The sequence below is a fragment of the Astyanax mexicanus genome, chromosome 1, assembly GCF_023375975.1.
Source record: "Astyanax mexicanus isolate ESR-SI-001 chromosome 1, AstMex3_surface, whole genome shotgun sequence".
Classification (NCBI taxonomy): Eukaryota; Metazoa; Chordata; class Actinopteri; order Characiformes; family Acestrorhamphidae; genus Astyanax; species Astyanax mexicanus.
The window spans coordinates 20859943-20874691 of NC_064408.1; positions in this window are offsets into that span (position 1 = coordinate 20859943).

The window sequence follows — 14749 nt, forward strand, 5'->3', positions numbered from 1 at the left end:
ATGTCTCTTTACCAATGACAGGTTAGAGCCATGCATGAAAGACAGAAAAACATTTAGTCAATTGTACAAATCTTAAGCCATATTTCAGGAAATGAAGATAAAATATACAAAGCAGCAATGATTCTGTTTCCATCACTGCTACAAAATGCAAAGGATTTCTATTTTTTAGGCCATCTCTGTTACATACTAAAAATGAAGATGTGCAATAAAATGTTTGATTCCCTAAAAAACTCTTCAAATTGAGTGATTCCAGTAGATTATTTTAGAGAAGATTTAGACAAGACAAGTTTAAGAAGCAACTAAAACTACCGTATTTTTCACATATAAGGCACACTATCAACAAACATCTATTTTATGGTCTATTTTCATACATAAGGCGCACCGGACTATAGGTGGCATTATGCGACAGTAATCAGGAACAGGGGTGTCTTACCGGTTGGATGGCTACAGGCTGATAATACTTACCTCTGAATGGCCAAACTGCACTTAGTGCAGTTAGCAGCTAATGCTAATGCTGCTCCAGCAGTGCTAGCCGGGGTTAGCAGCAGGCTAGAGGCCGATAATACTCACCTCTGGACGGCCAAAGGGCTAGCGCTTACTTAGTGGCTAATGTTAATACTGCTGGAGAACTAAACAGAAACTTCTGTATAACGCTGTAATTCAGTGGAGTGGCTTTACTGCTCCTTACAAACTATTTGGGTAAAATGTATTGAACACTTTACTTGGATGGTCCTGTTTGATGATGTTCAACTGACATTTAACTGACACTTAACTTACATTCAACTGCATGTCTATTAAATGCAATTGTACTGAAAGGTGAAAGTAAATGATTCTCTTTTGAATGTAACTCAACATCACACTCTAACCCAAACTCTAATCTTAACATTTTAGAATTGGGTTTAGAGATAGATTTAAAGTGTTAAATTGTTAAGGTTTGGGTCAGGTGTAGGGTTAGATTTTAGGGTTGATTAAGGGTTAAGGTTAGGGTCAGGTGTAGGGTTAGATTTTAGGGTTTTATTTTAGGTTTGATTAAGGGTTAAGGTTAGGGTTAGGTGTAGGGTTAGATTTTAGGGTTTTATTTTAGGGTTGATTAAGGGTTAAGGTTAGGGTTAGGTGTAGGGTTAGATTTTAGGGTTTGATTTTAGGGTTGATTAAGGGTTAAGGTTAGGGTCAGGTGTAGGGTTAGATTTTAGGGTTTTATTTTAGGGTTGATTAAGGGTTAAGGTTAGGGTCATGTGTAGGGTTAGATTTTAGGGTTTTATTTTAGGTTTGATTAAGGGTTAAGGTTAGGTTTAGGTGTAGGGTTAGATTTTAGGGTTTGATTTTAGGGTTGATTAAGGGTTAAGGTTAGGGTCAGGTGTAGGGTTAGATTTTAGGGGTGATTTTAGGGTCGATTAAGGGTTAAGGTTAGGGTTAGGTGTAGGGTTAGATTTTAGGGTTGATTAAGGGTTAAGGTTAGGGTTAGGTGTAGGGTTAGATTTTAGGGTTGATTAAGGAGTAAGATTAGGGTTAGGTGTAGGGTTAGATTTTAGTTGAATGTCAGGTGAGCATCAATGAGGCCATCAAATGGACTATCCAAGTAAAGTGTTACCAAATTTATACATAGGGTGCACCAGATTATAAGGCACACTGACGATTTTTGGGAAAGTGAAAGGTTTTTTTAGTGCAAAAAATATGGTAGTTATTATATTGCTTTGTCCCAGAGATTCTCTTTAGGCACCTATATTTTTAAGACTGACTGTCATTACCTGGCACTGCTCACTGGAAGCATTGTTCAGATTTAGTTCATACCTGCAACAGACAGTTGGCAGAGAGACTTCTGGTCAGGTTGCCATGTACCCACAAGTGAAGGTAGTTACATTACTTGCAGAACTGGGGAGACGGGTCTAGGGCTTTATGGCACACTCACTGCCTCATTAAAAAATGATAGAGGATTAACTGTAAAGAGACGAGCAAGGGCTTCCAAAGCAGCAGGATGACACTTTTACAACAGCAAATAACACAAGGGCTTCTAAAGTGACAGCAGGCAAGGTGAATGAGATGGGACACACAAGAAAGGAAAGGAGACTTTTTTTTTTCTTACCCATTGTATCAGCAGCACAGCAGATAGGAGATTTCATTGGTATGCCATTCAGGTACAGTTTGCCCATCCTTTCATCCAAGATATTGTTTCTTTATAGCTATAAGTCGACCTGTTTATTTTAAAATAACAGTTAATATATAAAACAGCAGTACAATAAACCACGCCAGCAACAGAACCTGGTACAAAGTGTCCACCGCTGAGCGAGCAATGCCAAACCCCTAAAGCTTTTTACCTGCAGTCATTAAATCAAAGAAAATATGCTGTGCAGTCTGCTGAATTTTCCAGTCCTACCAGGGTTTAACATTTTTGACCAGCTTCGAATTGTTTTACATGTTTCTGATCTAAAAATGATAAACGTGAATGATGCTGATCCAACTAAAAAAAACAAAATTCATTGTAGAATTATTAGCTGATAGATCTGTCAGCATGTAAACTGAGATTACCCATTAATCTCCGGCCTACAGTGGTACTGTACAATAACCCAACAACCAGTTATTATAGTTATTTACATTCTCTGCTTAATATTCATGTTGATTTTTTTCATCCATTTTTCCACTGTGAGTAGAGAAGGCTTAACACTGTGGGTCTGAAAAGAAGTAAAGCTGACCACGAAGCACTTAATGAGAAAAGCAAATAGATGACAAAAGAACATTTGCAAATAAAACAAAGAAGATGCTAGTTCTTACCAAGCCAGCATAGACCACAGGAAATTTAACATTGAAAATAGAAATTGTTTGGGATCACTTCCATGGTGAGAAATAGAAAACGCTCCAGCTTCTGAGACTGAAGTTTGGAGGCATTTGGAAAGAAAGGAGGAAGCGTTATATTGCAATGCTATTCAGAAGAAATAAAAGGATAGCAGATTTACCTTTTTCCTTTTTTATTATATAGCAGTATGTGGACAAGCATTGTCCTGCTGGAATAGCGCACTGTGCAAGTGTGCGTTTGGAAAAGGTAGTGCCACTGGTTGCAGGACCTTATTAACATAACGTTGGGCTGTCAAAAGACCTTTATTGAAGACCAAAGACTCTAGGTACATGGCATCAAACCCACTGCCAGTCTAACTTACACTGTGACAGTCTGGGATGACATTACTCTGCACATGGTAATATCAGTATGGCATGCAATAAGTAGACCATCCCACATCCTAAAGTACTAGGACAGAACCCTTCTTGAACTGCTTCTATTTCGCTTGCAATGGACATGAATTAAACTTGTATTAAATCACCATTTTGACTAAATCTGAGCTGACCAGTGCTGATGTTAAAAAAAAAACGCAATAAACTTAATAAAAAAAAAACAATTTAAATCTAAAAAAAACAGCAATTTTATAGTGTTTGAGTTGTAAACAGCTGCTTTGGAAAACAGAATCCATGATGTATTTCAATATCAGTGGCACTGTATTTTTACACCATATATACACCATACATGCACCAGAAGCTTATTAAAAATCACTGTTTACATGTTTACACTGTCACTTTAACCGCACTGAGACACTTACTGCACACTATCATGCTGCTATAGCAAAACTTACACTCTGAATTTCATGTTGCTGCTACTTGCCTACTCGCCCTATTTTTGTGTGTTTATCTTGATATCTATTTTATTCTGTTTTATTGTTTATTCTATGTTAGTTTATCTTATATTTATCTATTTTAACAATTGCTCTTTCACTGTAAGATCACAATTTTGTTCCACGTCATGTAACACATGTGATGTGAAGGACAATAAAGTCTCCCTAAATCCTTGAGTTTGTTGGGTGAAATGAAATTAAAGGTGGTCCCTAACATGTTGATACCATCTTACAAATTGTATGTTCTAAATAAAGGCCATCAGGTGTGGCACCAACCGAACATGTTATTTCGTGTTCAAACAGAAGGTTAATTTTCACCTCAGTTAACAATATTGCAAATTTCCAAGCTTTGGATTCTACCACACATTTACTGGGGACTGTACATGAAGCTACAGAGGAGCACGGTAGAAATGCTGCCAATCAAGATGAAGGAACAAGGTCCAGATGGCTGATCAGGCCTGACCGCTTGCCTTTATTCACCAGTCCACTTATCTGAGGCTTCACTTCACTTCAAGGGAACACTGACAGCAGTGTTAATTAGCACCTAGACCCGGTTCCCTAAGCTAAAGAACCCCCCCAGTTAGTCACTCTACACAAACCCCTGAACCCGCTGGGCACTGAGCCAGTGTGCGTTCTTTAATCATGTGCTGATAGGTGCTTGTATATGTCCGTCATCCAGCCAGAAAAAAAGTTTAACACGGATAAGGGTTTGGTACGAAGACTAGGTATGTACAAAACTGCTGACGAGAAAGTAATACTACCTATAAACTACTGCAGACCAAACACAGTTACACACATTCACTGATCACTGCAGCAGGAATTAGGGTGTAAATATTGCAACAAAAATCAATGTGAAATCGCTTTTTATCATATATCTCGACATAAAATTATAATGTAAATAATGGCCACTGGTATGTTATCAATTTCATTTTACACTTATGCCAAATATGCTAAGAACTATATATTTTTTATTGTTTAAATGTCTTCTTTCAATTTATAATAAATAATAAGAATAAGAGATGGAATGATTAATAGGCTATGTATCAGTATTGGCTGATAAATCAGAAAATCCTGAAAACCAGTCAGATCCTATTATCCATATTTTACAAGTTTGTGCATATATAATATGAGATGTCACAGGATGTTACAGTTCTTTGCTCAACCTCACAAATGGACCCCCATTAAATCAAGTGTAGAAATCAAAACTCACAACAATTTTGTTTAAAACTAACACGCCTTATGGGTGAAGCAAAGTTCCATTAACTGGATACCCCTGTCATGAGTACATCATTCAGCCCAGTACAGTGAGTATCAAAACACAACAGAGCTATGGACGCTCCAGTGTTAGATGAACAGAAATTGATGAGCACCCTGTTTATTTTGAATGTAGTTGATTCCAAAAAGCAAAGAACTGCTACTCATCATGGTCAATTGACAGATGATCAGAGAACAATACTGACTTGAAAAACATTGAAAAGTTCATTTCTAATTAAGTGTATATTAGGTGACGATGAGATTTTAGCAATAATATTACATATTATTTTATATATTTTATAATGCTGAATGCTAAAAAACTAAAAGGTAAAACTTTAATAAGCATATGTATACATATTAGAAATCCATTTTTACTTTTGATAAAATTAGTTTCTATTCATCTTTACTCATTTTTAGGTATACTGTTACTGAGAAATGATACATTTAGGATTTTATGTGGTATTTACTAGTGTCATAGGACAAAGGTATTCTTCTAAAAATCTTTTTTTATTACATTGTTGGAGAGGTCCTTCATAGTGCTAATTCTGATTGTTTGTTTTTGTATCATATTGTATCATTTAATATGTGATTAAGTCTGTAGAAGTTTTTTTGTCTTGCATTATGTTTAAACCCTACTAACAGAGTCCTTAAAGCTTTTTGTTTTTTAATGTAATGATACAACTACAGATATACATGTATTGGATATGTTTTAACATTCAATGAAAATTAATTTAAGGAAAAATGTATAAACAATACAATTACAAATATATAATTTAAGATAATTTTTTTTGTTTCATTCAGTTTCTTCATGATTATCAAAGGTTGCAGATAACAATAATACTATAAAATGATGTGCACATCAAGAGATACAAGTAGATGTTGATCAATTATCTATTTGTGTTTCCTAAACAGAAAGCCTCTATTGTGCAAACGGAATCAGCATGTGGTCTTTTTGCTTGGTGCAGGAATTTAATTCATGACCCCTGGGCTATTTGTCCAGTGCCCTAACCAACCTGGCTCCGTATTATTCTGTGGCCACACAAATGACCTCGCCTCTTTGATCTGCCCGGCCTTGATGCTGGAGTAATGAACCTCCTCTGACAAATTAGAGCAGCTTCAAAAGACAGACCAATGAGCGAGATACCACCAATTTAACTAAGGGCAACTTCAATAACAATGCTAATGAACGGTACCAGTACGAATTACTGTTCGGCCTTTTGTCTCGTGCTCTGACAGTGTCTTTTTGGAGTGTCTGCTGGTTTGGACACCTGTCAGCAGAGCATGACTACGCTACTCTTTTGCCACCTTTTTAGGCACGTTTTTAGGAGTGTAGGAATGTCATGGGTAGATTTGTTCATACTGCAAAAGAGTCCTCAAACAAATTATACCTCTGGAATATGATCAAGAGGAAGATGGATGATCACAAGCCATCAAACCAAGCTGAACTGCTTAAATTTTTGCTCCAGGAGAGGCATAAAGTAATCCAAAAGCAGTGTGTAAGACTGGTGGAGGAGAACATGCAAAGATGCATGAAAACTGTGATTAAAAACCAGGTATAATTGTACTTATTTGATTTTAGATGGGATGAGTCCAAATACTGTCAAAATTTAACAATACATTGTTGTAAATTATGGGTCTATCGTCCAGCCCTGGTTCATACATCTCATTAAAGCAACTGAATAGCAAAGGCAGATGTTTTCCAACCCACACACTCACAAATACACAAGAGACGGCTCTTTGAAGCTACACTGCTCAAGACTAAAAGATGACTAAATGTATCTTTAGTGATTGAATAATTCTTTAAATAACCATTTGTGTGAACGAGATCTTAAGAAGATCAATAAGAAGAACCTCCACATAACATAAAGTTCCAGTTCTAAAGCACAGTCGATGGTGATGTGTGTGCTCACACACACGTGGTTCGACTCATCTGTTAATGGCCAGATTTAGTAAGTGTGTGTGAGCAGGGAAGTCATCAAACTGTCCTGGACGCCAGCCCTCCAAGACCAGACCAGAAGAACCCAGTTCTAAGTTCTACACCAATTAAAGGCTTTCCCCAAAATCCAGAAACAGATCCAAGCAAAGAACTATTTGTGAATCTATATGTTTTAGATTGTATTCGTAATAGTCGTCTGAGTCATACACTAATCCTCTCGGCTCGTTTGAGGCTTCAGCCACTGGTCTTGGCTCAGCTTGATGGATGAATCCTCCTCCTAGTGGGCACAAGACTTCCTCTCACGGGTCACGTCCTGTCTGCCCCTGTCCACTGCACACTTCCATAACATGTCCAGGGTCTCTGGCCCAGCCCCCTCCCGGCCTCTGCGGGCGCCGTGCGGTGCTGGTGGTCAATCGCTTCCCATGATATTGCTGGACTGGTAAAGGGCCAGAAGGTCTTTTTAGAACATGCGCAACAACAAATCTAAATATACTTTGCAACACAAAGCCTCTCCAACTGGAAAAGACATTATTTCTCTTACACTATATCTATTTTAAACATTTTTTAGAATCTAAAGCAAAATGTAAAATATATATATATATATTTAAATGAAAAGATATTCTATTTAGAATACAATCAACTGATAATGTATATATTTAAGTCTTAATTCATCTAATCTAAATCTTAATGGCTTAAAATGTATGAACACTAAGGGGCAGTTTTCCGGACAGGGATTAAGCCTATCCATAGACTATATATTGTTTTCTTTCAACAGAAAATCTTTATTTAAAATGCTGTGTAGTCCAAGACTAGGCTAAATCCCTGTCTTGGAAACTGCCCCAAACAGTTCAGATGATCCTAGACTTAAGAAAAATGACTGCACTGCCCCCCAATGGTAAACCAATCAATAACAACTACGTGCACTCTAAGAAATATAAGTACAGATTTGTACTTAAAAGAGTACAAAGCTTGTTGCTGGGGCTGTACCTTATATTGAGGTACAAAAAAGTACCTTTCAGTGAAAGTCCTTTTTTGTACCCATGGTTTTTGTGGCAGTAAAGATCATAAAGATTATAAACATTATCATCAACTAAATATGGCTCAAAAACTTGATGAAACAAAATTGACTGGCTTTCAAATAAAAAATGTGCAATTTAAATATATACTGTTCATTAGTACAGTGATACAGAAAACTGAATGTACCTTTTGGCTGCAGGTTAAATGGTACAAATCTGTACTTATTGCTGTTAGAAATTACTTTGTACTTCAGAGGGAACAAATCTGACCCTGTAAAGACCAATATTGTACCTTTGAGGGAACAATTATAAAGAGTGTACCTTTAAGTACAAAAAAGTACTCATATCGTACCTCTGTTTTTTAGAGTGTGAGGAAGAACATTTCAGTGGACATGCATCACAAAAATCATAAAAAGAGGATTAAAATGCAGGTCATAAATCACTGTAACTATTAAACATCACAAGAAACTAACAGATATACTGTCATTTAAATTAATATACTAATAAATATTTTCCATTCCTCCCTTTAGAAAGAAATATTTTTTTTCTTTCCTATTTAGAGTTATTTTAAGTGTCTTAATAAAGAAAGAAATATAAGTCTAAATAAAGCACACTTCATTTTTTTTATAAAATAGGTATAATAAAAATAAAGAAATAATAAACCATTTTTTCCAACAAACACAGAAGTGGTCGATACATGGTTATTCACTGAAATTGTCAAGCACAGTGTCAAAAATCCAAATGTTTTAAAATTTGAGTCAAAATGTGTACATGGGTTAAAGTTGGCCTGGAAGATTTATGTCTATTTGCTGTCCCTATCCAGCTGTTACCGAAGAAGAATATACCACAAAAAAGTTTTAAAGACAGAAGATAACACCTATCATACTGCACATATAAAAAATATATGAAATATTTCCCAACATGCACAGCAGCACAAATAAATCTAGCAGAGCACACAGACAAAATATAAATACAGTGATGATTTTAACAAAAAAATAAATTTATTAGTGAAGTAGCTTCCAGAAAAACTTGGTACAATGCAATGCAGTGTTCCATGCAGACATGCCAAAAGTCATGGGATGGCAGTAGATGTCAAATAAGGCATCAGAACCACCCACAGTGGACAAAGCAGTGGGTGGCAAAACAGAAACGCAACTCCGGCAGAAATCACATCCATATTCAAAACAAGAGGCCCCACACGCATATCCTGCAGGTAAGCGCAGCTTACTTTAGCTTCTGTGAGACATGGCAAAAGTCATCATACACAATACTAGTTTCTGTCCTGTGACTTTTGGCTTAACAGTGTACTACATCACTCTTTTCTGTAAACTACAACAAAGACAAGGCTCCAAGAACAAATTCAGCCACAAAAAGGCAGAACTCTGAAACAAATTAAATCAGTAGCTAAATAACTGTGAACCCTTTCGAAAGTAAGTTCTGTTTATTTGTATTGATCCACTCAGATTTATCTCTTTTTGCTGGAGCGCAGCTGCAGTTCTGTTATGTTTTGTTATTTCTGCTCACTTTGCATTTTAGGGATGTGCTGTATGTTGTGGGAGGTCTAATCAGTGTATGTATTTGATTTATCAGAATAATAGAAGCTAATTGTTTTCCACAATGGGACTGTACTTGAAAAAGAGTTTAACAGATAAAGCAGAAAAGAGGAAAGTCAGAGTAATTTTACTGTAGAATAACAGCAGTAACAATTAGCCACTCACAGTCCACTGCTGTCCAAAAGCAGACTTTGCCAGCTGCGTAACAACCTGAGCTAATCACACTAGTTTCACACTAGTTTTGCACAAGCTATAATGATTTAATGTTAATAACAAAAGATTTTTTTTTATTTCCTGAATTATGAACTAGCTACAAATTAGCTTTTAATTTTAACACATTTAATACTTAAGTGATCAAGTGGTTGTGTGACATTCAGCTCTGGAAAAAAATACGAGGCCATTTAAAAATGATAAGTTTCTTTGATTTTACCTAATTGAAAACCTCTGTAATATAATCAAGAGGAAGATGAAAAATCACAAGCCATCAAAACAAATTGAACTGCTTGAATATTTTGCACCAGGAGTAAAGGCATAAAGTTGTACAAAAGCAGTGTGTAAGACTGGAGGAGGAGAACATACCAAGATAGATGAAAACTGTATTAAAAACCAGGATTATTCCACCAAATATGGATTTCTGAACTCTTACAATTTTATGAATGTGAACTTGTTTTCTTTGCATTATTTGAGATCTGAAAGCTCTGTATCTTTTTCTTTTTTGTTAATTTGACCATTTCTCATTTTCTGCTTTGTAAATTTACTCATCATTTGACCAGAAACATACAAATTCTGGCATACAAAACATGAACTATGAAAAGTCAATGACTATTTTTCAGCCTGTACAGATGATAGCCTGTACTGACCATGTGTTACAATACTAAACATGCATAGACCTAAAAAGCTTTTTCAAAAAAATCTCAAAAGTAAGCAAGAATTACTGCAACATTTTTGCCTATAAAAAAAATTAAAATAAGCATTTATGTCATGAGGAACTCTGCTTGTACTCTACTTTTGTTTTTTTTTTATTTTTCAGTGAAATCAGTAGAGCAAGGCAAAATAAATACCTGCCTCTGCAACTCAAGAACTCTTGTTATCTTAGGGCTGCCTTTTTTTTGTCTAGTGACTTTGTCCAATGATTATTTTGATTTTCTCCGCCTTCTCTGATCCCTCCAATGACAAATGAAGTGTCTAACCACTGAGGGGCAGGGCACATCAGAGCGGTTACAGGGAGGCTCTGAGAATACATGGCCGCAGCAGAAGACCAGAGCGAAAGAGAGAGAGAGAAAGAGAGAGAGAGTGAGTAAAGGGGATCCGCAGAATAAAAGGGAACTGAGAAGCTGTGCCAAACGCAGGCTGGCTTGTAATATTATCTTGTACACAACAAGTTTTCAAAGCAAGAACTCACAGAAGAGGGATGGTTTTCTTTCTGGATTCATGGAAAGGAAGAAATGCTGTGACCCTTCACAGTAATAAACTGTTCCAGGTCACTCAGTGCATGACTAAAGAGTTCTGAGGGTTAGTGAAGAAAAAAACCCTCAAAGAAAAGTCTTAAAAACTACATTACTAAATATAAAACATGAAACATAGTCTGGATAGTGAGTGAAGTCAAACTATACACGGCAAATTATTGAAGGATTAAAGCTGGTCAAGCGGACAATGAGCAGAAAGTTAGCTAAACTAAAACTGAGCAAAAGGAAATATTAGGACAAATACATGGTTTTTTTGCATGGTTTCATTTATTTACAATAACAAAACTCTATAGAGGACTTTTATATTAAAATGATGGATGCAGACACAGCAGCCTGCCTCCTGGACTGTTTTAGTCACAATGCAAATAGTTGGATTAAAGCCATGATGCTAACAGACAAAGCAACCTGCTTTTGCCTTGTTTAGTATAAATTATCCTGTTTTTTTTTTTTACTTATTTGGCTGATCACCAAAAGTGCATTTTTTTTTTCAGCTAAATTATTTTGTTTGTTAAATATTTACTGCAACCCAAAAATGTTTTCATAATTACATTTGCACATCAGGTGATTGACACAAGATTTAAGTTGAATAAATAACATCTAAAAAAATCTATATAAAAAAAAAACGTTTGAAAACATCAAGCTTGCAAAACCCTTTTTTTTCAGTGATTTCGTTTACAATAACTGCACAATAGTCCGATTTCTTTTAGTATTCTAATAATAAATGTAAAAATGTGAAAACTGTTTTTTGCATTAGTTAGGTAATAATTTGATTTGTACTTTGCAGCCAGACAAACTCTCACAGAAGCATGTGATATAATCAGTAAAATTCCTGCCACATTTTTTTTCAACATGCACCTTACCAGCAAAATATAAATATATGTTTTTTATATAGTTTTAATAGTACACACTGCTGACAAAATCGTAAGCAATGTAAGTAAAAAAAGTATTACTGAGCAAAAATCTCCAAAATCTGATCTTGAAAATCGTAGTTTGATGTTTATATGGCTATTTGAATACTAAGACAACTGCAATAAATTATTCACTTAAAAAATATAATTTTAACTTACTATTTTTTTATATATTACAAATATGTTGAAAGTTTAAAGAATTTTAATATAGGGACAGTTTTCCAGATGGGCATTAAACCAATTTCTGAATAATTTCATGATGTATTCAAGCATTCTTTACACTTAACAATTTACAAAAAGACTAAAAGCCAATCAAAAAACATGGCTAAAACCATTCAAGGGTGTAAAGATCCTTCATATAATGTGAAGTTTCTATATCAATTTAAGATTTTACATAATGTATGAGTCCTATTAACCTTAACAACGTTCTTCACAGACAACAATCTTGTTTATGAAAAGTGGTTTACACTCATTTTAGAGCGTATGCATAAGTTCTACATTTTACATCTTTAACACTTACACTTGTCTCTTTTAGAAAACTTTTTTTTAAATAAATATTTGTTTTACTAGCTCTAAAACAAACAGCACAAATTTGAGATTCTTTCCAAAGGATTTAAACATCTAATCCGAGTCACCATTGAATCGTTTTAAGAAAAGAGAGCAAGGAAACACTGAAAAGCCATTAACAAAGCAAACGTTCAATGCTGGCACGGCCAAGACAGAGGCCAGTGACTTCTCATGAATAATATAAGCCACATGGAGAGATAGGGCTTCGTAACCAGGCCCTGATGCATGAGGAGAGCCTGGAAAGGCAGAGGTCGCTCTAGGAAGCTGGAGGCCGCTCGGCCTGGGAGAGGGTTGAAGGTGTTGACTAGATGCAAACGAGTCAGTGTCACGAGGCACGGCAGTCGCAGCGATAACCCACTTTTCCCACTGCCCGTCAGTCCGACGTCTTTATAAGGGCTTTCTCATTTGGACTGTGGCCACACGAGTACCCCCCATGCACACGAAAATAACCCTTCAGAGCGTGGCCTATAGCTTGAGCGGTTATTACTATTGTTAGTGTACGGGGTTCCATAAGGTGCAGTGTATTAAGCATTAAAGGTGTCATTTCATCGTTTTTTTCATTTATTTTAAAAGGTCTAGGTGTGGTCTCTAGTATGAGTGGATGCCATGTGAACTGTTTTTCGTGAAAAAAGTGCTCCAGTGATCCGGTACAACGCTGCTTTAGTCTGGTGGAGGGGTGGGTGGGGAAAAACATAGGATTTTGACTCTTGCTCATTAATAATAATACATGCAAACATATCGCTTCTGATTGGCTAAAAGCACTGCGACACCAGGAGGCATCAAGATGGACGACGGTTAGAAATTTTTTAAAATAAAGACATTTTTACACTAATAACAGGCTTTGCAATGTCATATGTTACTCAATAACATGAGTAATGCCCTGCTAAGTACAGTTCAGCCACTGACCTAGTCTTTGAGTCTCTGTGAAATGTGAAATCCACTGGAGGTCCTTTGTAAACTTAGTTACTTACACACAGAGTTCCAGAAAGTTAAAATCCACCCCAGATTTTTACTTTTAACTAGTGTAAACAGAACTGCTCTTAAAATACACCTACCTATTTCAATTGTACTTCGCTGGTGGTGTTTCATTCTAACACTGAGTAAAGCATATAACCCTGATGTGTTATTTGCACAAATAACACAGGAACGGACTGCCATGCTGTTTCTAGCTCTGTTAGCTCATGTAGGACAAGACGTGTCGGCTTCAGCGCTACCTCTGGACGGTCACGACCCAAGGTGGGCCAGGCCATGAATACTAATTCACGGGTTGATGTAGACACGGTATTTTCTTTTTACTAGCTACTGCAGACAATAGAGGTTGAGGAACAGTTTCATGTGCAGCATCTATATACAAGTTTTGTATTTCACAAAGAAGAAGAAAAAGAGGAGTTTAGCAGAAGGTCACCTTTAACAACTCTAACAATTTCAAGATGGGTGCAGATAGCATGAGTGCACTACACATATTTACACTGCTGGACTTGTTTGTTGTGTTATCCACATACTGCTGCTGTCTCAAGACTAAAGAGCTTTCCTTGAAGACTGCATTGCCAGACTGATCAGCAATTGAAAATGTGTGAGGATTCTCTTTGATGTGCTATTAATGCACCTATCGTGTTGTAAGTTATATATATATGTATACATATGTGAGTATTGTGTATATATATACACAAGTACTTATATGGGGTTTTTATGTCCTGTTATATAACTACACATAAAATGATCTATGCCCACAAAAAAGACTGCAATTCCACGGAACTATTGGCACAAGCGGTAAAAATAGCGGGTAAAGAAAGATTGAATGAAAGGAAGGATATGAAGGAGGAGAGAAAGTGAGCCTCGCGTGCTGAGAGGACTCCAGTGAGCAGACAGAGTGCATTCTCTCTCCGCATGGTGTAACGAAATGCCTGCGCTTCAAATTCACTTAGCTGTTTGAATAGGGTGCGTGGAGATTTATCGCAGCGGGACAAAAAAGACTTGAGCGGATCATCCTGCAGCCTGACTTGCATTGGGCTTAACCCGTATTTCACGTGTCAATGACAGGTGGTAGCAGGAGCTGGAGAAGAAGTTTAATTCCCCACTGTTTTATTAGAATAAATGGGAATTCAGTGTACATTATATGCCATAAGCACATCATCATACACAAAGCATTGGGAAAGATTGGAAGGCTGGGCGGAAGCATCAGAGGACTCTGAGGGTCAAATAAAAGGAGCCTATTCCAAAAAAGTTTAAAAGGCAGGAAAGGGAAATACAACCCATTGTAGAATTTAAATATACAAAAAGAATTCCTGAAATAATTTGGATTTGAGCGCAAAGCGAAAAACGTCTGATTCTAACCCAGGCCTTACAACTTTGGAGAGTGTTGGGTGATTAAAGCAAGTGCAGCACCGGCTGTA